Source organism: Hyla sarda, chromosome 3, assembly GCF_029499605.1.
Source record: "Hyla sarda isolate aHylSar1 chromosome 3, aHylSar1.hap1, whole genome shotgun sequence".
Lineage (NCBI taxonomy): Eukaryota > Metazoa > Chordata > Amphibia > Anura > Hylidae > Hyla > Hyla sarda.
The window spans coordinates 398562107-398587058 of NC_079191.1; the positions used below are offsets into that span (position 1 = coordinate 398562107).

At 45.4% G+C, this 24952-nt stretch overlaps 1 protein-coding gene across 1 annotated transcript in view; it reads right to left on the minus strand.

Annotated features, from left to right (window-relative positions):
- STON1 (stonin 1) overlaps window positions 1-14865 on the minus strand; it is a 127774-nt gene extending 112909 nt beyond the window's left edge. The window contains exon 1 of the mRNA XM_056568061.1: window positions 14622-14865. The gene's annotated coding sequence lies outside the window, so the exon portion shown is untranslated. The remainder of the gene's footprint in view (window positions 1-14621) is intronic.
- Window positions 14866-24952: the final 10087 nt, after the last annotated feature.

The window sequence follows — 24952 nt, forward strand, 5'->3', positions numbered from 1 at the left end:
TTCAGCAGTACCATTTTTGTATTGATCTGATGTATTAAATATGCAAATTTGGACTTCGGAATTTTTTTTGCGCAATTGTGTCACAGTCTGGTACCCCTAGGCGGATCCTTTATGACAATAATCCCCAACCCAGTCCTCAAAGCCCACCATTTTAGTTTTTTCCAGTTACTCCATTGGAACAGGACAGGGAAAAAGTCCAAGTACTGTTCTATGGAGACCAATCGGATCCTGCATGGCTCTCCCTGCAAAGTTAAAACTCCATAGAAAGTGAAATTCATTCATTCCGGCCTCCAGACAGGAAATGTGAAGAACATTTAGTTGCTAAGATTGAAGACAGCCGCCTTCCTGCAACAATGACTTGTCCTGTATTGTATGTAGGGCTCGCTGAGCGATTGCATATAGTAAGTGAAGACATCCTGACAACCATGCCATTAATAGTGGCAATGACTATTAACGCTTTGCTATTAACAAAATTACTTCCCTTTTACAAAAAAAATAAAAACGCATCATCTATCCCACAGGCAAAAACAAGAGACAGTTACATTCTTGGACAAGAACGACTCCGAGCCCATAATGTTTCTATTGTGTCCTTCAAAAGTCAATTCTGGATACAGGATGAGGGACTTTAGGTAATTCTAATAACATTTGTATCAAAGAAAACCCTGCTGTATTTTTTGATTTCAAGGATGAGTAAATAAATCAAAAGAAAGAATGTTGGTAATAATTTCCAGTTATTCATGACCTTTTTATATCAAATACTAGCTGAGTACCCGGTGTTGCCCATTTTTTCCTTCCTAATCCTTGTTGTGGAGGAAAATCTTCAGAGGAAACTTTTGACTTCATATCCCGTCCTCATATCCCGTTCTCCTATCCCGACCTCCTATCCCGACCTGTAATATGTGCACCAGTTATTGAAATATCTCCAGCCGGACGGAAGTTATGTGGGAACATACATTTCCCATTGATTTGCATGGGACTTTAAACAAAAACCCTGACCCTCACAAATCTTTCCTGTATTTTAAGTGGACATATAAGTAACATGTGACCAAGTATTATAGAAATATCTCCAGCCGTTTGGAAGTTATGCAGTAACATATATTTCCCATGGACTTGTATGGGACCTTAAACAAAAACCCCGACCCTGGCAAATGGGGGTGAGTAAGAGTTAAATTACCTAGTCTAAGTTTGTTGCTGACATATAAATAACATGTGTGCCAAGTTTCATGTTAATATCTTTAGCCGTTTGGACATGATACTGGAACATACACACATTGAGTATATGATATATATTTTAATGGGCACCGTCAGGTTCCCTTCAAATGGTCAGTGTTAGAATCAAAAACTTTGTTGTACATCTTGGCAAAATGTTAACCTTTTGAATATACTTTATTTAAAAAAAAAAAAAAAAAAAGTTAATCTCCTTTTTATAGAAATCATGGTTTATAAAAAGACCACTAGGGGACGCCATGCCATCCAGAACATAATCCTGTCTGGCTGCAGCATCATCTTTGTCCCAGCTGAAGCACAGGCTGGGACAAAGTCAAGTAAGTAAGGCCAAGACTAGCACTCCTCTGTGCTCACTCCTGTCCTGTCTATCAGACTCCTGTCTAGAACAGTAAGGGGTTACAGAGTAGCCTGCAGTGATTGGATGAAAAGATCCATCACTGCACAGCAAACTCAGGAAAGAAGTAAATGCATGGTGAGTCAGGTTGGGCTCAGTGCTTGCCTTGGACACACCCCTTTCTGAGAAGTGGATGTCAGAATGAGTGAGCAGCAGAACAGGATATTTGAGCTAAATACAGAAAGCTAGACACCTAAAAAGACATGGAAAATGTCTGCATGAGTAAGATATAGAAGCATTATTTTTCTTATGTAATACAATGACAGGTATGCTTTAAAGTGCACCTGCTCGGAGACATAGCTAAGAGGTTGCAAGCCCTGGGTGCCTGGAGCAAAGCGAACCACCAGCAAGCATCTATAGCTTGTTTTGTTTGGCGCAGTCGCACATTTATGTATTCTTAGTGGAGACAGTGACGGGGTAAGCTGCTGCCAGACTTCTTTGGTAGTAGCTTATCTCTTATTAACATCATCTGGTCGCGGGAGAGCCAGGAGGTCCTCATACACTTTTGAGCAGGGGTGAGGAACCTATTCTCTACCAAGAGCCTTTTGGATATTTGTGTGATCATTCATGGGCTATAAAAACATTATCAACTTAAAAAATGAGTTGCTACATTTGGTCAGCATTCAATTAGTTAACCCTTAATGAGATGGCTGGAGCAGCTTTTCTTTTCTTTGGTCATGTGATGTTAGCTGGTATGGGTTTGCATTGGTCAGTCTGGGGGTAGCGTGCCCCTGTAGGTAATTCCCAACCCAAGGAACTATGGACTTAGTACCCAGGGTTGAATATTGTGTTTTTACAGCCAATATTATTACTAGTATATTTTAATTCACCTCCCACTTTTTCTGTACAATCTACCACTTACTGCTTAATGTCACCGGGCAGCAAATAGAATAATCTACCACCACCAGTTTCTGTACATCCTTCCCTCGCCTACAGCAGCTTTATCTAATACCCACTAGTTGTCCATAATTTACTGGATAATCAACCCCAAGTTTCCTGATGAATCTAAGAGTGTACTGCTCCGTGCTGGTCATATCTGAATATATATGTATATGTAATGTCCCAGTACAGGACATGGTCCTGCACTACACTTAGGCCCTGTCAGGTTAAGTCCCTCAGTGACCAGGGGGCTCTCCTGCAGTGTGTCCCCTGCTGTTACTTTATATGTATAGTCAGTATACTAATATATAGACAGTGTAAAGGACCTTTGGAGGACTAAAGTAATTGTCTAAAGGACCTGTGAGATGTTACAAGTTATGTTTATGTTACCCAGAGAGAACCTGCTTAAGGCTGGGTTCACACTACGTTTTCTCCCATACGGGAGCGCATACGGCAGGGGGGAGCTAAAAGGGGGGAGCGCATACGGTGACATACGGGAGCGCGAGCTTTTAGCTCCCCCCTGCCGTATGCGCTCCCGTATGGGAAAAAACGTAGTGTGAACCCAGCCTAACACATGAACCGCAGCTTGACCTATGGGCTTCTAGTACAGTCCCCCTTTATAAGGAAGGGAGGTGCTGCAATTTCTCTCTTACATCATCACTTTACTGAGACCAGCAAACACCAGAGATCTCAGTGCTAGTGTCCAACTACCTGGAAGGCCTCAAATCTACAATCACTCCCAGTAAGTCCCGTCTATGTCTGCTGTCACTGCCTACAGTCCAGTCAAGCCTAAAATCAATTATCTAAAAAGTCTATTACAAGTACAATAGGTCCCAGCAAGCTGCAAGGTCCTTCTGTATTCCTGGCCACCTCTCTGGGATTCTGGTCCAGCTGTGAAGATAATAACACCTTTCTGACCTCAGTAAAGCCTCCATTAAACTATAACCTGGTTGTGGACTCATTTTCACTGCCATTGGAATAGCGGAGATACTGGTTGGGTGGTTACGGTAACCAAAAACCACTCTGGCCTCAGAAACATTAGGGGTTAATAACACCTTGCCCCCTCCACCTACACCGCTATACCCCGTGGGTCACTATATATTTATATTTTTTTATTGTTTTTTTATCTCGAGCATTGGAGAATAAAGATGGCACTCACCAGTGTCTGTGCAAGAACGGTGACTATTTACAGCAATGCAACCGGCAGACAAACAGCATCAGGTGCTGTTTGTCTGCTGGTTGCATTGCTGTAAATAAAGAGTCACCGTTCTTGCACCGTCACTGGTGAGTGCCATCTTTATTCTCCTATGCTGGATATCATGTTTGTTCTTCTGATTTAACACCCAGGTGGACTGTAACTGTGTCAAGTGTTCGTTATAGCTGAATCATATTGAAGCAATATTATTATTACGGTGGCTGTGCCGAACGCTTTGCCTATTGTGCCTTATAATATATATCATATTGCCTAATGTTGTTCTGGTCCCCCTCGTGCTACCAATAAACATCTGTAAGGGGATCCTCCTGCAATGAAGGGGGGCACTGTACATTGTACAGCTGCCATTTCAGAGACACTCAGACAACGGACACACATAAGGGGAGAGTTATCAAAACCTGCCCAGAGGAAAAGTTGCTGACTTGCCCATAGCAACTAGATTGCTTTCATTATTCAGAGGCCTTTTCAAAAATGAAAGAAGTGAGCTGATTGGTTGCTATGGGCAACTCAGCAACTTTTCCTCTGGACAGGTTTTGATAAATCTCCCCCATAGTCCCTCACTTGTCTTTTTCCTGCTTCCAACATCAGCTTCAAGAACTGAGGGGGAGATTTATCAAAACCTGTGCAGAGGAAGAGTGGTGCAGTTGCCCATAGCAACCAGATTGCTTCTTTCATTTTCCACAGGCCTCTTTAGAGGCCTGTGGAAAATGAAAGAAGCGATCTGATTGGTTGCTATGGGCAACTGCACCACTCATCCTTTGCACAGGTTTCGATAAATCTCCCCCTGAATGTTTACTTGCTGCCTACTATACCCCACCACTGACAGCTGTCCTTGTCACCTGCCAATATCAAATATTCAGGAATACTAGTCATACATTATCTGCAGTGCATATGGCTACTTAAAGGGGTAGTCCAGTGGTGAAAAACTTATCCCCTATCCTAAGGATAGGGGATAAGTTTGAGATTGCGGGGGGTCCAACCGCTGGGGCCCCCTACGATCTCTCTGTACGGGGCCCCGGCTCTCCGCCGAGATAGCGGGTGTCGACCCCCGCACGAAGCGGCGGCCGACACGCCCCCTCAATACATCTCTATGGCAGAGCCGGAGATTGCCGAAGGCAGCGCTTCGGCTCTGCCATAGAGTTGTATTGAGGTGGCGTGTCGGCCGCCGCCTCGTGCGGAGGTCGACACGCCCCCTTCCCGCCGGCTGTCGGGGCTCCATACAGGAGATCTCGGGGGGGCCCCAACGGTCGGACCCCCCGCGATCTGCAACTTATCCCCTATCCTTAGGATAGGGGATAAGTTGCTCACCACTGAATCACCACTGGACTACTCCTTTAATGCTTATAAACCAGTATTGAAGATGGGCCACCAATATCTAACCCTAAGGACCTTCATCAATCAGCAAAGCAGAAAAAGAGTTAAAAGAATGGGGCTGAGCTTCAAGCAAACCTGTCATATCACAGAAAAATTCTGCTGATATATTACTCACTAAGATGGACATTTATCAACGGGTTTAGTCAGGTTTTCTTTACTATAATTGTCGCAAAATTGTCGCAACTGCGACTACGTGTGTTTTGTACGACAATTTGCATGAAGAACTAGAAAAGCAAGAAAATTCAAACTTGCTTACGTAGTAAATTTTTCATAAGGGATTTGCTTTAGTCGGGTATTTATCAACTGCGACAGTTGCAACTGCGCAAAAAAAAAAGTCGCAACAAGGTAAAAAATTGACTAAATTTACTCCAGCTCAAACATAGAGCAGAAAAAGCTACTACCAAAGTAAAAAAGAAAAAATTGCTTACGTGAAAGAAAATTATCAACAGGCGGAAACCAGTTGATAAATAAGTTACACATAAGCAAAAAAAATGTAAGGAAAAATTACAAAAAAAATTAAAATAATAATAAGCAAACATTAATAAATGTCTCTCTAGGTCATGCAGATTATTTACATGTCTTTTTTATGTGTATAGCTTCTGCATTTGGCTCACAAATCCTTCTGTTCTGCTGCTCACTCGTTCTGACACCCACTGCTCAGGAAGGGGCGTGTCCGAGGCAAGCACTGAGCCCGCCCTCACTCACCATGCATTCACTTCCTCCCTGAGTCTAATGTGCTGTGCCGAGTCTCTTCATCCAATCATTGCAGTCTGCTCTGTAACCCCTCCTCTCTGTTTTTCATGCTTCAGTCTGATAGGACAGGAGAGAGTACAAAGGAGCGCTAGTCTCACCTCTTTCTTTCTGTACTTTGTCCCTGTCTGACCTTGTGCTGGGGCAAAGATGATGCTTCAGCCAGACAGGATTATGCTCTGTATGGTATTGAGACCCCTAGTGGTCATTATATTATATTATATATATAATGCTAAATCATCGGTAGTTGCAGTATCTTGTAATACCTTTTTTATTGGACTAACAAGATTTTGTAGAGACAAGCTTTCGGGATTCCTCCCTTTATCAAGTCATAAGCATTTCTGAGCTCACAAGGGGAAAACACACGTTCTATCTCACAAAATATGCAGGGGTTAAAACAACATATGTGGAGAATGGACATTAAGTTGGGCCATAAATTGTATAGCTATAGGACCATAGATACAGATAAGGGTGAGGGGGAGGGCATTACTGGACTATTACGGCTACTCCTAACTAATATAAATAATATATATATATATATATATATATATTATATATGCCAAGATTTCTATAATAACGAGATCATTTTTTTAATAAAGTATATTAGGAAGACTAATGTTTGGCCAAGATGTACAACATATAAAGTTTTTAAATCTGACAGACATTTTAGTACCAGACACAGCTGCACATATGGACAGACAAGCCATCTATTGCACCAGTGTAAACAAGGGGCCACTATGTTTTTGAAGTGCTATGGCCCCTTCATTGTGCTGATCCGTGGGGGTCCTGGGGGGGGAGGGGGTGTACCTTGATCAAATCAAACTTTAATGAATTTTCAAAGATTAATAAAGGAGGTCCGTCTCATTAAAGAGGTTATGTGGAAGATGTCCAGACTTGAAAAGGTGAAACAGACAGCAGAAGGAGCAATACCGCACAAGCCCGTCTGCTGATCCTTACAAATCCATCTCCAGCATGGATGCACAAGTAGGGTTCTACTTTTTTAGAAACTCAGCAGTCACCAATTTATCGCTAATCCAAGAGGTGACCCATTTACTTTTGCACATGATGAATTTTAAAGGGTTCTTCTAGCCCTGTTACTATAGAGCAGTGGTCTCCAAACATTGGACCTCAAGGGGTACTCCACAGAAAAACATCTTATCCCCTATCCAAAGTATAGGGGATAAGAGGTCTGATCTTCAGGCCGGCATCCAGAACACGGAAGCTTGGAGCTTCCGTGTTTGTGACGTCACGCCACGCCCCCTCCATTCATGTCTATGGGAGGGGGCGTGATGGCTAGTATGTAACAATCATGCCTTCTCCCATAGATATGAATGGAGGGAGTGTGGCGGCTATAGTCTCCAGTCATCCGGCAGGGAGCAGAGTTCATTCCATGCACGGATTACAAGGGTGGCGCGCCAGAAATTGCGGGTGTCCCCAGCAGTGGGACCCCTGCGATCAGACATCTTATCCCTATCCATTGGATAGGGGATATGATGTTTTCGGCGGAGTACCCCTTTAAGACCGGTTTGGAGGCCCAGGGTTTGGTGAACTAGACTACAGAGCATGCTGCTTTTCCCAGAGTCCCTTGCTACTATATCTCTACAGTACATAATTGGGCAGATTTTCCATTTCGAATTCTTGGAAAGTTTGGTTAATAAACAAAGTGGGTCCTATAACGATGGCTACATCAGTGGTCATGGGTGGTCCTCTCATTTCTAATAGATGAGGAGTTAATCTCAGCCCATGATCTCATGAACTTTACTGACAGGAAGAGTTTGCTTATTTGATAGATTCTATGCGGGGATACAAGACGCGCATAGGAAGTGACCCTCACAGCACGTATGTACAGATGAGCTGTGTGAAGCAGTGTGAACAGGGTGTAAGCAAATAAACCATCTACTGTATACAGCAGATAAGACAGGAACAATGTTTGCTATTTACATGAGGATCCACTGAAGAGTTAGGATATTTATTTACGCATTATAGCAATAGTCTTCAAACTGTGGACCTCCAGCTGTTGCAAAACAACAACCACCAGCATGCCCGGACAGCCGTTGGCTGTCCGGGCATGCAGGGGGTTGTCATTTTGCATCAGCTGGAGGTCCACCGTTTGGAGACCACTGCATTATAGCACTTGGTGTTCACAGTGTATAGCAATGTGCTTGTCCATGGTGGACACTAGAGATGAGCGAACTTACAGTAAATTCGATTCGTCACAAACTTCACGGCTCGGCAATTGATGACTTTTCCTGCATAAATTAGTTCAGCTTTCCGGTGCTCCGGTGGGCTGGAAAAGGTGGATACAGTCCTAGGAGACTCTTTCCTAGGAATGTATCGACCTTTTCCAGCCCACCTGAGCACCTGAAGGCTGAACTAATTTACGCAGGAAATGTCATCAACTGCCAAGCCGAGAAGTTCATGGCGAATCGAATTTACTGTAAGTTCGCTCATCTCTAGTGGACACACATGCTCAATTACTCCCCCTCCCCCACAGCCAGTTTTCAGCATAGTAAACCTCGCTTTACTTCAGAGGAGCAAAAAAGGGAATACATTTCTGCCTGCTTGTCTGTTAAAGAGTACCTGTCATCAAACCATATTTTCTAAACTAACTCAGATTATATCCCCTAACTACTCCTAACACCCCTCCTGCCCTTAAAATATTTTTCTGAACTTTAAAAAGCTCTGTATCTTACCTTTCCCCTTGCTCACATTGTGTGAGCTCCCGGCAGGAGAAAGTGGGCGTTCCCCAGCAGGCGTGACGTCACTGAAGCCTGTGAGAGCTGTGCCTCGCCATGCCCTTCACGCACTTCCTGAGTATGGTCTCCTGCCAAGCCGGGAGGAGACAAATCTAACTGTTTGACTTGCGGCAGGGAACAGGAGAGAACCACCTAGTGGTCATTTTTTCAACTACTTTAAAAACATATAAAAAAAAAAAAGATTGAGAATTTTAACAGCAAGTAAATACCAAAGTGTCTTATAATAACATAAGGAACAATATATATTAAAAGTTTAGTTTGGTGACAGGCACTCTTTAAAAAGGACCAAAGCCTCTACAACAGCATGGCAATATAGATGAAAATAATTCATCTGCAGGGAAGTTGTCAGGAATCTCGCTCCGGCCAGGCACTCTGGCCGGGAGCATACTCTTATGTTCCCCTCTACTCCTGGCAGTGCCCGCATGCGAACCCCAGACTGCAACTCACCTTCCGCCCCATTCTATTCTTCTCCCAGGGGTTCTATTCCTCCCATTGCGAGGTGCTCCCGCTTGCGGGCTCCGCTCTGTTCTCCTCCTCCCGCCAGTCATTGCCAGCGTGCGCGTCCCCGCCTACTAGGGCGCACGCGCACCGGTTCTTCTAAATTTAAAGGGCCAGTGCACCAATAATTGGTGCTTGTCAGAAACCAACCCTTTTTTAGCTCTGGCACTTCCTACTGTTCCCTGCTGGATCTTTGTGCCTAGTGAAAGCATTCTTCTGTGTATTGCCTATTAGTGTTCCAGACCCTCTGCTCTGACCTGACCTCGCACCTTTGCTGTCCGCCTCCTGACCTCATGCCTGTGACCTGACTACATTTCTCTACTGCCTGCCCTTGACTTTTTGCTATGACTGACTATTCTAGTGTACTCCAGCGCCAAGTTTCACCTAGGCAGCCTGTGTCTGGGTTAGCGACCTGGGTGCCTCCTACCACAGCAAGACCATCCCTCTTTGCAGCAGGCACTGGTGAAAACCAGCTGCACCTTAGACTCTGCTCCCTTGTATGGTTCAGTCATTGTTCACACAGGCCCAGCGGATCCACTTCCTCCAGCCGCTTACAGTAAGATCACTGCCCAGTGTATCCGATCTCTCAGCTATTGTCACACAGCAGTCCGTGCAGATTGAGCAGCAAGCACAGCAGTTGTCTCAGCTTACCGCACTGATGCAGCAGTTTCTTACCACTCAACAGCCACAACCGGCTCCAGCGGAAACTTCGGTGTCATCAGCTCCAGTGGCTACTGGAGGCTTCAAGATTCCTTTATCTTTGCCTACCAAGTATGACGGAGATCCAAAGTTGTGTAGAGGTTTTTCTCTATGCATCTGGAACTCTTGGCTGACCATCTCCCTACGAAACATGCTAAAGTGGCCTTCATCATCAGTCTTCTGTCTGGCAAAGCCCTAGCCTGGGCTACTCCCCTTTGGGATTGCAATTAGAGATGAGCAAACTTACAGTAAATTCGATTAGTCACGAACTTCTCGGCTCGGTAGTTGATGACTTATCCTGCATGAATAAGTTCAGCTTTCAGGTGCTCCGGGGGGCTGGAAAAGGTGGATACAGTCCTAGGAAAGAGTCTCCTAGGACTGTATCCACCTTTTCCAGCCCACCGGAGCACCTGAAAGCTGAACTAATTTATGCAGGATAATCATCAACTGCCGAGCCGAGAAGTGCGTGACAAATCAAATTTACTGTAAGTTCGCTCATCTCTAATTGCAATGATCCAGTGTCTGCTAGCCTCCAGTCCTTCCTCGCAATGTCTTTGAAGAACCGGTGTGGGCTTCTTTGGCTGAGACAGCATTGCTGAATCTCTCTCAAGGGAACTCTTCTGTAGGGGCATCCTGGCTTCCGAACTGGCTTGGAATGATGAGGCTTTATATGCTACCTTCAAAAAAGGACTTTCTAGTAGAATTAAAAAGATGCCCTTGCTGCACGAGACCTTCTGACTCCCTTGAGTGACTTAATCAACTTGGCCACTCAAACTGATGTCTAGTTTTTTGAGAGACAGGAAGAGCTTTGTTGCGAAAGAGAATCAGTACGAACATGTCGGTTTCCTCGCCTGGCACCTGTGTTCCAGCGTCCGCCTCATCCATCTCCCATGCCACCTGTGGAGGAGCCCATGCAGGTGGATTGGACTAGATTGTCTTCACAGGAGGGGTCTCGTCGACGTGAGGAGAATTTGTGTCTCTACTGTGTCAGTAGGCACTGTCAAATACAAAAACTTTTGATATGTTTTAAAGCATGCAAACCCAATAGGTTTTGTAATTTCTGTCATTAGAAAATTTTAAGTATGAAATACTGAAAAAGCCAGTCATACAACAGCCCCTCTGCCTGCTTGGACACATACTAGTCCTGCTGTGTCCATGCATCATCAGCTATGTCACGGACTTACTTCCTTGATTGACAGCTGTGAGTGCAGGGCTCACAGCAGGAGGAAAAATCCTCCCACTGTCAGCTTGTGTCCGACTACTATCAGTGAGGACATGCTGGGAGTTGTAGTCTTGCTAATGCTAGGGGAGATGTGAGCAGACAGTATACTGAGGGAGGGGGCGGAGACCTGCACAGTGAGGCCACACCCCACCCTTTGAGAGGAATTCAGACTAGTGAGCTAAATTAAAAAAAGTGTAATAAAAAAAATAAAGGTGCTAGACACATAAAATGGTCAGGATTAGGTACTGAGTGATAGATTTAAAAAAAAAAAAGTTTTTTGTTGGATCTGATGGGTACGCTTTAAGGACTGTCCAATACGTCCGCAGCGTTCGGGAGATGCTCACACCTAGGGCACGTAGGAGAGGCGTCCCTTGGTGTAAATAGTACCTCTCCACGTTTGACCATGCCTGTTGAAGTATATACCTCCACGAAGACTTCTTTCTTCGCCTCCCTTCTCAAGCCAGTTGTGATCAATCTGTTCTCGCAAAAGTGTGTTTCCATTCCTTGGGGAGACCAAAGGGGGGGTACTGTCAGGGATCTCGCTCCGGCCGGGAGCGTTCTCTTATGTTCCCCTCTGCTCCCAACTGTGCTGCGGGTCACATTGCCGGACGTGCCCGCATGCAAACCCTGGACTGCCGCTCACGACCTGGTATGCCCGCTTACGAGCCCTCCTCCTGCGTGTCTCTGCCAGTGCGTGCGCACCGGTTCTTCTAAACTGAAAAGGACTAATGCATTAATAATTGGTGCTTGTCAGAAACCAACCATTTTTAATTCCGGCACTTCCTACTGTTCCCTGCCGGATCTTTGTGCCTAGTGAAAGCATTCTTCTGTGTATTGCCTACTAGTGTTCCAGACCCTCTGCTTGTGACCTGACCTCGCACCTTTACCGCCTGCCTCCGGATCTCATGCCTGTGACCTGACTGAGCTTCTCTGCTGCCTGCCCTTGACCTTCTGCTACGACTGACTATTCTAGTGTACTCCAGTGCAAAGTTTCACCTAGGCAGCCTGTGTGGACGAATCGAGTCAGGGGTAGCGACCTGGGTGCCACCTGCTGCAGCACGTGCCGCTCCCTGGTACGGTTCACTCATAGTTCACACAGGTCCAGTGGATCCACTTCCTCCAGCCGCTAACAGAAGTAAAAAGAAGCTATACTGCTAGCTGCCATAAGAGGAAGGAGATTGATTCTCACTAACCCCTAGCAGTAGAGATTAGCTGCTGCAACAAGGGCGGGGGGCACATGAAAGTAAAAAATGATGTAAAAAGATATTGTTTATACTAGAAGCTCTGCTTCTACTTTAAGGGTAATATATATATATATATATATATATATATATATATATATATATATATATATATATATATATATATATATATAATCGCAACTGGCTCCGGAAAGTTAAACAGATTTGTAAATTACTTCTATTTAAAAATCTTAATCCTTCCAATAGTTATTAGCTTCTGAAGTTTTCTGTCTAACTGCTCAATGATGATGTCACGTCCCGGGAGCTGTGCATGATGGGAGAATATCCCCATAGGAACTGCACAGCTCCCAGGACGTGAGACATCAGAGAGCAGTTAGACAGAAAACAACAACTCAACTTCAGAAGCTAATAACTATTGGAAGGATAAAGATTTTTTAATAGCAGTAATTTACAAATCTGTTTAACTTTCCAGAGCCAGTTGATATATATATAAAAAAAATGAACTTTCACAGGGATTGCACTGCCATTGCCCAGCACTGGGTTAAAGGGGTTATTCAGGAATAGAAAAACAGAGCTAATTTCCTCCAACAACAGCACCACACTTGTCCTCAGGTTGTGTGTGGTATTACAACTTAGCTACATTCACTTTAAATATCAACGATTGCATACATAAATGGTATATTAGACAAAAACAAAACCAACTGCAAAAAGAGTAGAAAAGTAAAAGAACAATTCAGATTGCTGAAATACAATACATGTTTCTTAGATCTGCGACAAAACTTGGCACTTTATGGTTCATTTATAAAAATGGAGCAGAGGTGTATTTAGCACCTGACTCTTTGGGCATATGAGTGCACCACATAATGCAGTTCTTCCCAACCAGGGTGCCTCCAGCTGTTGCAAAACTACAACTTCCAGCATGCTGGGATTTGTAGTTTTGCAACAGCTGGAGGCACTCTGGTTGGGAAACATTGACATTGTGCTAAAACAATGCAGGAGATTTACGTGCAGTCCTATGTAAACCACAGCATAGCATCTGCATACAACTGTAGTTACCCATTACAGATAATAGCAGTGATGCACTAAGAAGTGTTTGGGGCTGCTGTAACATGAACTGTTGATTTATCTGCAGTCCTATGTAAAACCACAAATGACACATCGCAATATTACAAAGAATTGTGCCAAATAGCAGACAGTGCTCTGCTCTACCTGTAGGTAAAGCCAGGAGCCTATAAGACAGTGTTTCCCAACCAGGGTGCCTCCAGCTGTTGCAAAACTAAGTCTCCCAGCATGCCTGCACAGCCGCTGGCTATCCGGGAATGTTGGGAGTTGTAGTTTTGCAACAGCTGGAGGCACCCTGGTTAGGAAAAACTGACATAATATAGGAGTCTTAATACAGTCCTATGTAAAGTGACAGGAACACACTGTGATATTGCAAAGAACTTGGCAAGTAACAAGTTCAGCTCTGCAGCATTTATTACTCTGTGCCTCAGAGATCATGTAACGGCTTTGGGCTACATTGTGCTAAGACAATGCAGTAGGTTTACCTGCAGTCCTATGTAAACCAAAGAATAACATCAGCATACAGCTGTAGTTCACAATGACACATAATGTAGCAGTGCAGCACTAAGAATTGTTTGGGGCTGCAGTGATCCTGCGCTGTTACATGAACCATTGAGTTACCTGCAGTCCTATGTAAACCAAAGAATAACATCAGCGTACAGCTGTAGTTCACAATGACACATAATGTAGCAGTGCAGCACTAAGAATTGTTTGGGGCTGCAGTGATCCTGCGCTGTTATATGAACCATTGAGTTACCTGCAGTCCTATGTAAACCAAAGAATAACATCAGCGTACAGCTGTTGTTCACAATTACACATAACGGAGCAAAGCTGCATTAAGAATTGTTTGGAGCTGCAGTGATTCTGCGCTGTTACATGAACTGTTGATTTACCTGCAGTCCTATGTAAAACCACAGATGATATTTTGCGACATCCTGACCTTACCTACAGGTAGAGCAAAGCGGAGTCTAAGAATTGTGCCAAATCACAGACTCAGCTCTGCTCTACCTGTAGGTAAGGTCAGGAGCCTATAAGACAGTGTTTCACTACCAGGATGCCTCCGGCTGTTGCAAAACTACAACTCCCAGCATGCCCGGACAGCCTTTGGCTGTCCGGGCATGCTGGGAGTTGTAGTTTTGCAACAGCTGGAGGTGCTTTGGTTGGGGAACACTGTCTTATAGGCTCCTGACCTTACCTACAGGTAGAGCAGAGCTGAGTCTGTGATTTGGCACAATTCTTAGACTCCGCTTTGCTCTACCTGTAGGTAAGGTCAGGATGTCGCAAAATATCATCCACAAGAAGTGGAGTGCCTATGGGTTTTGTAATTATGGGGTAGAGGACTCACTTGTTCTTAGCCGGTGGCTGGAGAGGATCCGGATGGGTCAGTGCATTGGGGTCTGTTGGGTGTTCTGCTCAGAGCCCTGGGGGTCCGGTTGATGCTGCTGTCTGTGATGTGGAGGGGGAGGCTGACAGAGGAAGTTCACTTCTGCAACAACAAGAGAAAGAGGGGAGAAAAAAAAAAACTTAGAGAACTGTGCAGGAAGCGGAGACTTTCCAGGAGCCGTGTGATGTCAGCCCCTGTGTGTCTGCTCCAGGCCCAGGCTCATGTTCCCTCTAAGCTGTGTGCTCTGGACAGGAAAGAGTTAAAAGGACATTCTGGTGAGGACTCCTCCCTTAATAGGCGCTTCACAGGCTAAAGGGGGATATTTAATTTTTAACACTGTCATCTCCAGATTGGACAATATTCGAAGCCTGCGGCACGACAGCGTCTACAGCGTCCAACCAGAGGATGCGGAGAACAGTCTAGACTCCGGTCTGTTATTACACTGTATGAGTAGATAGAATAGAATGATGTATGATAGAATATAAGTATAACGTCTAATGGTATTAGAGATGAGCGAACTTACAGTAAATTCGATTCGTCACGAACTTCTCGGCTCCGCAGTTGATGTCTTATCCTGCATAAATTAGTTCAGCTTTCAGGTGCTCCCGTGGGCTGGAAAAGGTGGATACAGTCCTAGGAGACTCTTTCCTAGGAATGTATCCACCTTTTCCAGCCCACCAGAGCACCTGAAAGCAGAACTAATTTATGCAGGATAAGTCATCAACTGCCGAGCCGAGAAGTTCTTGACGAATCGAATTTACTGTAAGTTCGCTCATCTCTAAATGGTATCTATCTGCAGCACAGCTTTCCAAACTTTTCATGTTGGTGACGCACTTTTTAGACGTGCATAGTTTTGCGACACACTCCTCGCCGTACTGCCAATTGCACGTATCCTACAACCAGGGATGCCAACAGAAATTTTGGGGCCCCTTACACGGCACACGCTCACTGTGTCACACGCTGGATTTTATCTCAGTATCGGGCTTAGAAACATAAAATAATATCGTCACTGTATATTAGTTCTAGAGTGACTAAATAATACCACCATACTGTAAGGAAATAAAAGCCACTATATGCAGACCAGTATCACTAATAACACCACAATACAAGGGGCATATAATTCCGCCACATCATGAACACTACCATTACCACTGACTAATGCCGCTATATTGTTATTGAATAAAAACCACTATACAAAATATCAATATATATATATATAGAAGTAGATTTGAGCTGTACACAGGTGCTGCAGACCATATAAGTCATTATAGTTACATACTAACAGGGGCGTCTTCTCTGATCAGAGTCGTTCACTCTTCTCTTTCTTCTCCATCTGTCCTGGGTCATGATGAAGATTTCTCCCGATCACAATGTGGTGTCCCGGTACCGCATCCTATCCGGTACCTGTGTGTATAGGTCCCCATAGCCAGAGTCCCTAGGACGTGCAGGTCCTTATTGTCTAGTCCACTCCTAGTCACCTCTCATCTAGGTATTAGTTATCTAGTAATTATTAAGGATTTATATATAAAGGATTGTATAAATGTGTATAAATAGTTAATTACCTGTACGGAGCATAGCAGGATCTGCGGGTCACGTGATCAGGTTAACACTATGGTTTTTGCCTGAGGACCTTTGGAGGTCCCGTGAACGTATTGCACCCATCATTCTTTGTGACGGTGAGTGACAGATATTCGGACCAATCAGAACAACCTCGCCCCTGCCCATATAAGGGAGCGGTGGCCATTGTTAGCTCTCTTTCCTCGTGGGCTGTTGACAGGGAAGGATCTGCGCTGCTGTCATCAGTGAATTTAGGCCCTAGCCTTGCGGCGACGGCTAATCTCTTCTAAACCGTGAGTGTATCAATCCCTAAGCACTCTGCAAGATCACCGGACCTTATCTATCCCCTAAATCCGGACGGATCTTCAAAATTACCCTAAATTCAGAGACTTATAATACAATTCAAGGTCGGCAACAACTGTCAGTCACTGAACTATATAGAGACTGTTTGAATGAGACTGTGGTTGTGCATTGTATGTACTGCAAGCATTTAAGTAAAGTTATCCAAGTTCAAGTTCAACTACTTTGTGGACCTTCAGTCATTTTATGCATGCACCTATCGTTACTGGGAAGGGCGGCGATAGTCCGGAGAATTACCTCAGCATACTAGCCCTCAGCCTGGCGTCACGAATTATAGGGTTAACCTTAACCCCTCATCTACCGAAACAACACCCCAACTACCATACACCCCCCAAGGGCTACCACAAAGCCTTTTTGGCGTTGCACGAACAGGATTCGGGTGTGTGCCTACTACAGTTGCCACTAGTGAAGGTGCACTCCCCCCCCCAGAAAACGAACTTTATTCATGTGCTGTAAACCGTGTTGCTGTGTACGGGAGCAGTGTCTGTGGTGCACCATACAAGGGGGCCATGAGAAAAATAAGGGGGAGGTGAAGATTTATTTACAACTGAAATGTGTAAACTGCGCAATGAGTTCATGCTGCGATCCATTGGTCTGGTCGGCACAGGCAGAGCCGAACTGCTGCCGGAAAAGTGCGCAAAGAAAGCCCACCAAGTTGCTCTGTCGCAGCCGAAAGGGAACTCAGAGATACAGGAGTCGTCTCTGGAGGGACCGGAAGTCGGGGCTGCACCGATAGTGTCCTTTCTGCCGGTAGCCATTTTGGAGAAGCCCAATTATAAAAGACACGACGCAGAGCCACCTCTTCAGTCTGCACGGAGAGCCGGAGAGTACAGACATGGCGGAGAGCAGCATTCCACGTGGTGAAGTTGGCAAAATGGCGCCGGAAAAGCAGAAAGTTGTGGCAGTCGCAGCCTGACTTTTCCAAGAACTTGCTGACCATCTGCAGCGGTTGTCATTAGACGAAGAGGGGGCCTGCAATCTTCCCCCACTGATGATGACGACGATTGGCCAGAGACACCTTCAGCGGAGAGCGCAGGGACACCTGGAGGTGCATCACCGGTGAGATTGTCCCCTCACCACAGAACCTGGGGCTCGTGGGCTGAGAACCCGTCGGAGGAGTCTGCTGTGAGTGCCCCAACAGAGGCGGCCTATTCTTCCTCCTCCAGCCATGAGGTCATACCTTGATCAAGCTTGCCAAAATTGCCGCAATGGGTGTTCGGAGATGAGCCGGAGCTGATCGAGTACATGCACAGAGTACTTCAACCAATACCTGGGAAGCCACTCCCACCAATCCCTCTTCTGACATGGAGAGTTTGCCTGCTTCCAGGGTACCAACGAAAGAGTGATGGGTCCATCCTAGTTTGGGGATGGTACTCAAGCCCTATTGCCCCACTTTGATCCCGGCTAGTAAGCCTAGACCCCCTGTTAATGCTGCCTTCCACCACTCCATCCTCACCAATGTGGTGTGGCAAAGCTATGTCAAATCCAATCCTGCCCCTGATGTTGGCAGATACAGAGGAACCCAGAGAGGCACTAGAAGAGTGAAGAAGAACATTCTCTAAAGAGACTCTAAAGTAATGTCCTATTGTTTCTTATGTTAACCACTTTTATTTTGCAGCAACCAAGTTCAAGAATTGTGCCTAGCAGGACTGTGCTAAGATTGTTCCAGTTCAAGTTCAGCAACGTAATCACTAAGCTTGTGCCTGACTATTAAGTCAAGAGACTCCTAGCCTGTAGGAGATTCATTAAGGATTATACCTGGCTGAGTTGTGGTAATGGCGTGTTTACCTTTCCCATGAACTCTTAGTGTAGGTGGACTGCTGATCCTTACACGCCACTTTGTATATTCTCCTTTAATTGGACTCCTAGTGTAGGTGGACTGCTGATCCTTACACGCCACTTTGTATATTTTCCTTTAATTGGACTCCTAGTATAAGTGGACTGCTGATCCTTACATGTGTATTTTATGTATATACCAGCAGCTTCATAAGAACTCTTATGCTAAATTTTGAACTTATCAGGTGTATGCGCCTGAACCATGTTGGAGTGTTGATAATTGTGTAAATTGTGTAGTAAATATGTATATGATTCTTGTACACAGGAAAATATCCTCGTGTCTGTGTACATAAAAAATAGGTAAGGGTTGTACATAGAAAAATAGTCTAATGTCTATGTACATAAAAAGTGAGTCAGAGCTGTACACAGAAAATGTCGGTGTTGTCACGATGCCGGCTGGCAGGAGGTGGATCCTCTGTGCCAGAGAGGGATTGGCGAGGACCGTGCTAGTGGACCGGTTCTAAGTCACTACTGGTTTTCACCAGAGCCCGCCGCAAAGCGGGATGGTCTTGCTGCGGCGGTAGTGACCAGGTCGTATCCACTAGCAACGGCTCAACCTCTCTGACTGCTGAAGATAGGCGCGGTACAAGGGAGTAGACAGAAGCAAGGTCGGACGTAGCAGAAGGTCGGGGGCAGGCGGCAAGGTTCGTAGTCAGGGTGGATAGCAGAAGTTCAGGTACACAGGCTTTGGACACACTAAACGCTTTCACTGGCACAAGGCAACAAGATCCGGCAAGGGAGTGCAAGGGAGGAGATCAGATATAGCCAGGGAGCAGGTGGAAGCCAATTAAGCTAATTGGGCCAGGCACCAATCATTGGTGCACTGGCCCTTTAAGTCTCAGGGAGCTGGCGCGCGCGCGCCCTAGAGAGCGGAGCCGCGCGCGCCAGCACATGACAGCAGGGGACGGGAACGGGTAAGTGACCTGGGATGCGATTCGCGAGCGGGCGCGTCCCGCTGTGCGAATCGCATCCCCGACGGCCATGACAGTGCAGCGCTCCCGGTCAGCGGGACCGACCGGGGCGCTGCGGAGAGAGAGACGCCGTACGCGCTCCGGGGAGGAGCGGGGACCCGGAGTGCTAGGCGTAACAGGTGTGCTGCACGTGTACACTCAACACTAAAAACATAAATAATTCTTGTACATATAAATGTATAGAATGCTAAAGGTGTTTAGTAGGTAACTCAACAGGTGACACCCCGGCTTCTCCGTGGGTAGTATTACTGTTGTCGCCCATCGCTAGCACCTGTCTCAACAAATATAATAGGGAAGATTGCCCTCAAAATAGTACCTACACACATAGTACCTTTGATAACCCACTTCAATGCTCTGCCTATCACTTTTCAGTACTCTAAATTACTGACTTTAATGTACTACCTCAGTCTTTAGTACATACGCAAAAACAAAATATTTCTCACATTCAAGTAACACTTAGGAATTGTAGCATATTAATATCCAATTCCTGCCACTGTTAGGTATACTTCTTCTTCTCCTTCTTTGCGTGTGTGAGATGCTCTGCCTGGCCAGTAGGGGCTTTTGCGAATATAGAATTAAACACGTATTTCTAAGAATAACCTAGTTAGGTTGTTTTGAAAGTGCTCTAGGGGTAAATAGCATGTAGCCGGTAGACCCTAGCAGCCAACCTTACTGTGACCTAGCTTCCGGCTAGCCAGTATAACCTTTTGTGTACTAACAGGTAACTCATTGTTGGTGAATAAAATGTGTGAGATAATAAAAGTGTTTAGTCAGCTTGAAACTAAAAGTATAGAGAGCTGTACTAATGTTTAGTTAGCCTCATGAAAATGTGTAGAGAGCTAATAAGATGTCTTAGGAGCTAGCAACTACATGTCAGATACCTGCCTAATTGTCTAGTAAGCTTTAAAGTGTATAGTAAGCTTAATAAAATGTTTAAGGAGCTAGAAACTAAAGGATAGATAGCTTTGTTAATGTCTAGATAGCATTTATGTCTAGATAGCACCAATGTCTAGATAGATTTCTATTGCCTAGTCCAGATACTGGTAAGAGTATCAGAGAATGTAAATGTGTTCAATGTTTACTTAGAATGTATAGCAAATTTATAGATCATCCTGTTCTAGTCCTAGTCCCTCTGTCTTAGGGGACAGGCGTCGAGGTCGACTTATCTTAAGTAAGGGGGTTTGTGGTGTCCCGGTACCGCATCCTATCCGGTACCTGTGTGTATAGGTCCCCATAGCAAGATTCCCTAGGTCCTTATTGTCTAGTCCACCCCTAGTCACCTCTCATCTAGGTATTAGTTATCTAGTAATTATTTAGGATTTATATATAAAGGATTGTATAAATGTATATAAATAGTTAATTACCTGTACGGAGCGTAGCAGGACCTGCAGGTCACGTGATCAGGTTAACACTGTGGTTTTTGCCTGAGGACCTTTGGAGGTCCCTGTGACGTATTGCACCCATCATTCTTTGTGACGGTGAGTGACAGATATTCGGACCAATCAGAACAACCCCGCCCCTGCCCATATAAGGGAGCGGCGGCCATTGTTAGCTCTCTTTCCTCGTATGCTGTTGACAGGGAAGGATCTGCGCTGCTGTCATCAGTGAATTTAGGCCCTAGCCTTGCGGCGACGGCTAATCTCTTCTAAACCGTGAGGGTATCAATCCCTAAGCACCCTGCAAGATCACCGGACCTTATCTATCCCCTAAATCCGGACGGATCTTCAAAATTACCCTAAATTCAGAGACTTATAATACAATTCAAGGTCCGCAACAACTGTCAGTCACTGAACTATATAGAGACTGTTGGAATGAGACTGTTGTTGTGCATTGGATGTACCGCAAGCATTTAAGTAAAGTTATCCAAGTTCAAGTTCAACTACTTTGTGGACCTTCAGCCATTTTATGCATGCACCTATCCTTACTGGGAAGGGCAGCGATAGGCCGGAGAATTACCTCAGCATACTAGCCCTCAGCCTGGCGTCACGAACCCCTCATCTACCGAAACAACACCCCAACTACCATACACCCCCCAAGGGCTACCACAACAATTTGTCTTCACCAAATCTGCCAGACAAACATTTTAGGCTTCTCGCTACAGCAAAATCCTCAAATCTATACAAACCCCCTTTATGTATTACACTGCCCCATATAGTATTAGATCCCTCTGTGCAGCTGTATAGTATTTGGCCCCAACATTGTCCCTATAAATTAGCAGACCCAAACATTGCCCCCATAGGTTTTTATGCCCCTCACATTATCCCATAGTATATTATGCCCATCACATTACCCCATAGTATATTATGCCCCTCACATTGCACCCATTGTATATTATGCCCCTCATTTTGCCCTCATTGTATATTATCCCCTCATATTGCCCCCAATTGTATAATATCCCTCTCATTTTGTCCCCATTGTATATTATCCCCCTCATATTGCTCCCCTTTCTATATTATCCCCCTCATATTTCCCCCATCATATATTATCCCCTGATAGCATGAAAAAAAAATCACTCACCTCTCCTTCGTTCCCCTGCAGTGCCTGTCGCTCCTCTTCTCTCTGCTTCCTGTGCGGACAGTCTCTTGCTAAGCCGCTGCCACACAGGAAGCCTGGGCTGGAGTGACAGGTTGAAGCTGCTGGCTCCTTCCTGTCACTCCAGCCGCCGGTGCATATTGAATGCTGTGTGTGTCTTAAAGGCTTCTTTTTAAAGCGGCAAGCGGGCAATAGGGCGGGGGTGATAGACCAGCCTGGCAGGGGAGAGATTTCTTTCAGGGGATGGAGCTGCACCCCCATATAGAGGGATGCAGCAGTTCCCCCACATCAGGTAGTATAGTTTCCTCACATTAGGTAGCATAGTTTCCCCACATTAGGTAGCGTAGCATAGATTCCCCACATTAGGTAGCGTAGTTTCCCCACATTAGGTGGCGTGGCATAGTTTCCCCACATTAGGTAGCGTAGTTCCCCCACATTAGGTAGCGTAGCATAGTTTCCCCACATTAGGTAGCATAGCACAGTTTCCCCACATTGGGCAGCATAAATTCACAACATTAGGTAGCATTGTTTCCCCACATTAGGTAGCATAGTTTCCCCACACTAGGTAGCATAGTTTCCCCACATAAGGTAGCATAGCATAAATTCCCCACATTAGTTAGTGTAGCATACATTCCCCACAATAGGTAGCCTTAGCACAGATTCCCCACATTGGGTAGTGTAGCATAAATTCCCCACATTAGGTAGTGTAGCATAAATTCCCCACATTAGGTAGCCTTAGCACAGATTCCCCACATTAGGTAGTGTAGCATAAAGTCCCCACATTAGGTAGTGTAGCAGAAATTCCCCACATTAGGTAATGTAGCCTAAATTCCCCACATTAGGTAGTGTAGCATAAATTCCCCACATTAGGTAGTGTAGCATAAATTCCCCACATTAGGTAGTGTAGCTTAAATTCCCCACATTAGGTTGTGTAGCATAAATTCCCCACATTAGGTAGTGTAGCATAAATTCCCCACATTAGGTAGTTTAGCATAAATTTCCCACATTAGGTAGTGTAGCATAAATTCCACACATTAGGTAGTGTATCATAGATTCCCCACATTAAGTAGTGTAGCATAGATTCCCCACATTGGGTAGTGTAGCATAGATTCCCAACATTAGGTAGTGTAGCATAAATTCCCCACATTAGGTAGTGTAGCTTAAATTCCCCACATTAGGTAGTGTAGCTTAAATTCCCCACATTAGGTAGTGTAGCTTAAATTCCCCACATTAGGTAGTGTAGCATAAATTCCCCACATTAGGTAGTGTAGCATAAATTCCCCACATTAGGTAGTGTAGCATAGATTCCCCACATTAGGTAGTGTAGCATAGATTCCCCACATTAGGTAGTGTAGCATAGATTCCCCACATTAGGTAGTGTAGCATAAATTCCCCACATTAGGTAGTGTAGCATAGATTCCCCACATTAGGTGTAGTGTAGCATAGATTCCCCACATTAGGTAGTGTAGCCTAAATTCCTCACATTAGGTAGTGTAGCATAAATTCCCCACATTATCATTGTAAATATGTATATTGCATTACTCACTTGTTTGGCGTTGCAGGACCTTAGGTCATGTGACACGTTGCTCAGAACTCTATGGTATGTTGAAGGACCTTAGGTGGTTCTTGTGTCACGTGTTCACCCACAATGCCATGTAACGGTGAGTGACAGTTGTTATGGACCAATCCAAAACGGCCCGCCCCTGCCCATACAAGGGAGCTGCGGCCATTATGCTCTCTCTTGGGTTGCTGTCACTGAATGAGGTAGGACCTCCGCAACTTTCAAGTACGTTTACTAGGCCAAAGCCTTGCGGCCTCAGCCTGTACCAAAGCTGTTGTACTTCTACAATTCCCTGCTACTCTCCGCAAGATCACTGGACCTAAACGCACCTCTAAATCCAGCGGATCTATGCTACGGAATCTTTTAAAAGCTAAATTGAGCTCATCTGATCCCAACCAACTGTCAATCGCTGCTCAACTGTAAATAGACTCTGTTATCTGGACTGTTATTGATATTGCCTGCTACAGAAAATCTTCAGTAAAAGTTCTTGCAAGTTTTCAGTTAAACAGTGGTTGTGGACAATCCATTTATTACGCACTCACCTATCGCTCTTGGGAAGGGTGGCAATAGGCCCAGCAACATTACAGTATTTAACCCTCACCCTGGCATCACGAGTGACAAGGGTTAACAGCACCCTTTATTATTCAGAACAGCAACACCCCAACTACCCTACAACCCCCGAGACGTTACCACAATAGCATAAATTCCCCACATTAGGTAGTGTAGCATAAATTCCACACATTTGGTAGTGTAGCATAGATTCCCTACATTAGGTAGTGTAGCATAAATTCCCCACATTAGGTAGTGTAGCATAAATTCCACACATTAGGTAGTGTAGCATAGATTCCCCACTGTTAGGATTCGGCAGGCTGGAGGTGGATCCTCTGTGTCAGCGAGGGATTGGCGTGGACCGTACCGGTGGACTGGTTCTAAGTTGCTACTGGTATTCACCAGAGCCCGCCGCAAAGCGGGATGGTCTTGCTGCGGCGGTAGAAACCAGGTCGTATCCACCGGTAACGGCTCAACCTCGCTGACTGCTGAGAGTGGCGTGGGACACAGGAGGACTAGACAGAGGCGAGGTCAGACGTAGCAGAAGGTCAAGGCAGGCGGCAAGGTTCGTAGTCAAGGGTAACGGCAGAAGGTCTGGTAACACTGGTAAGGCAATCACAGAAACGCTTTCACTAGGCACAAGGCAACAAGATCCGGCAATGCAGGAAAGGGGAAGTGAGGTAATATAGGCCTGGATCAGGTGAGCTAATTACACTGATTGGGCCAGGCACCAATTAGCGGTGCACTGGCCCTTTAAATCTTAGAGAGCTGGCGCACGCGCGCGCCCTAGAGAGCGGAGCCGCGCGCGCCAGAACATGACAGCCAGGGACCGGGACAGGTAAGTAGATTGGGATGCGATCCGCGAGCGGGCGCGTCCCACTATGCGGATCACATCCCCGCCAGCAGTGTCAGTGCAGCGCTCCCGG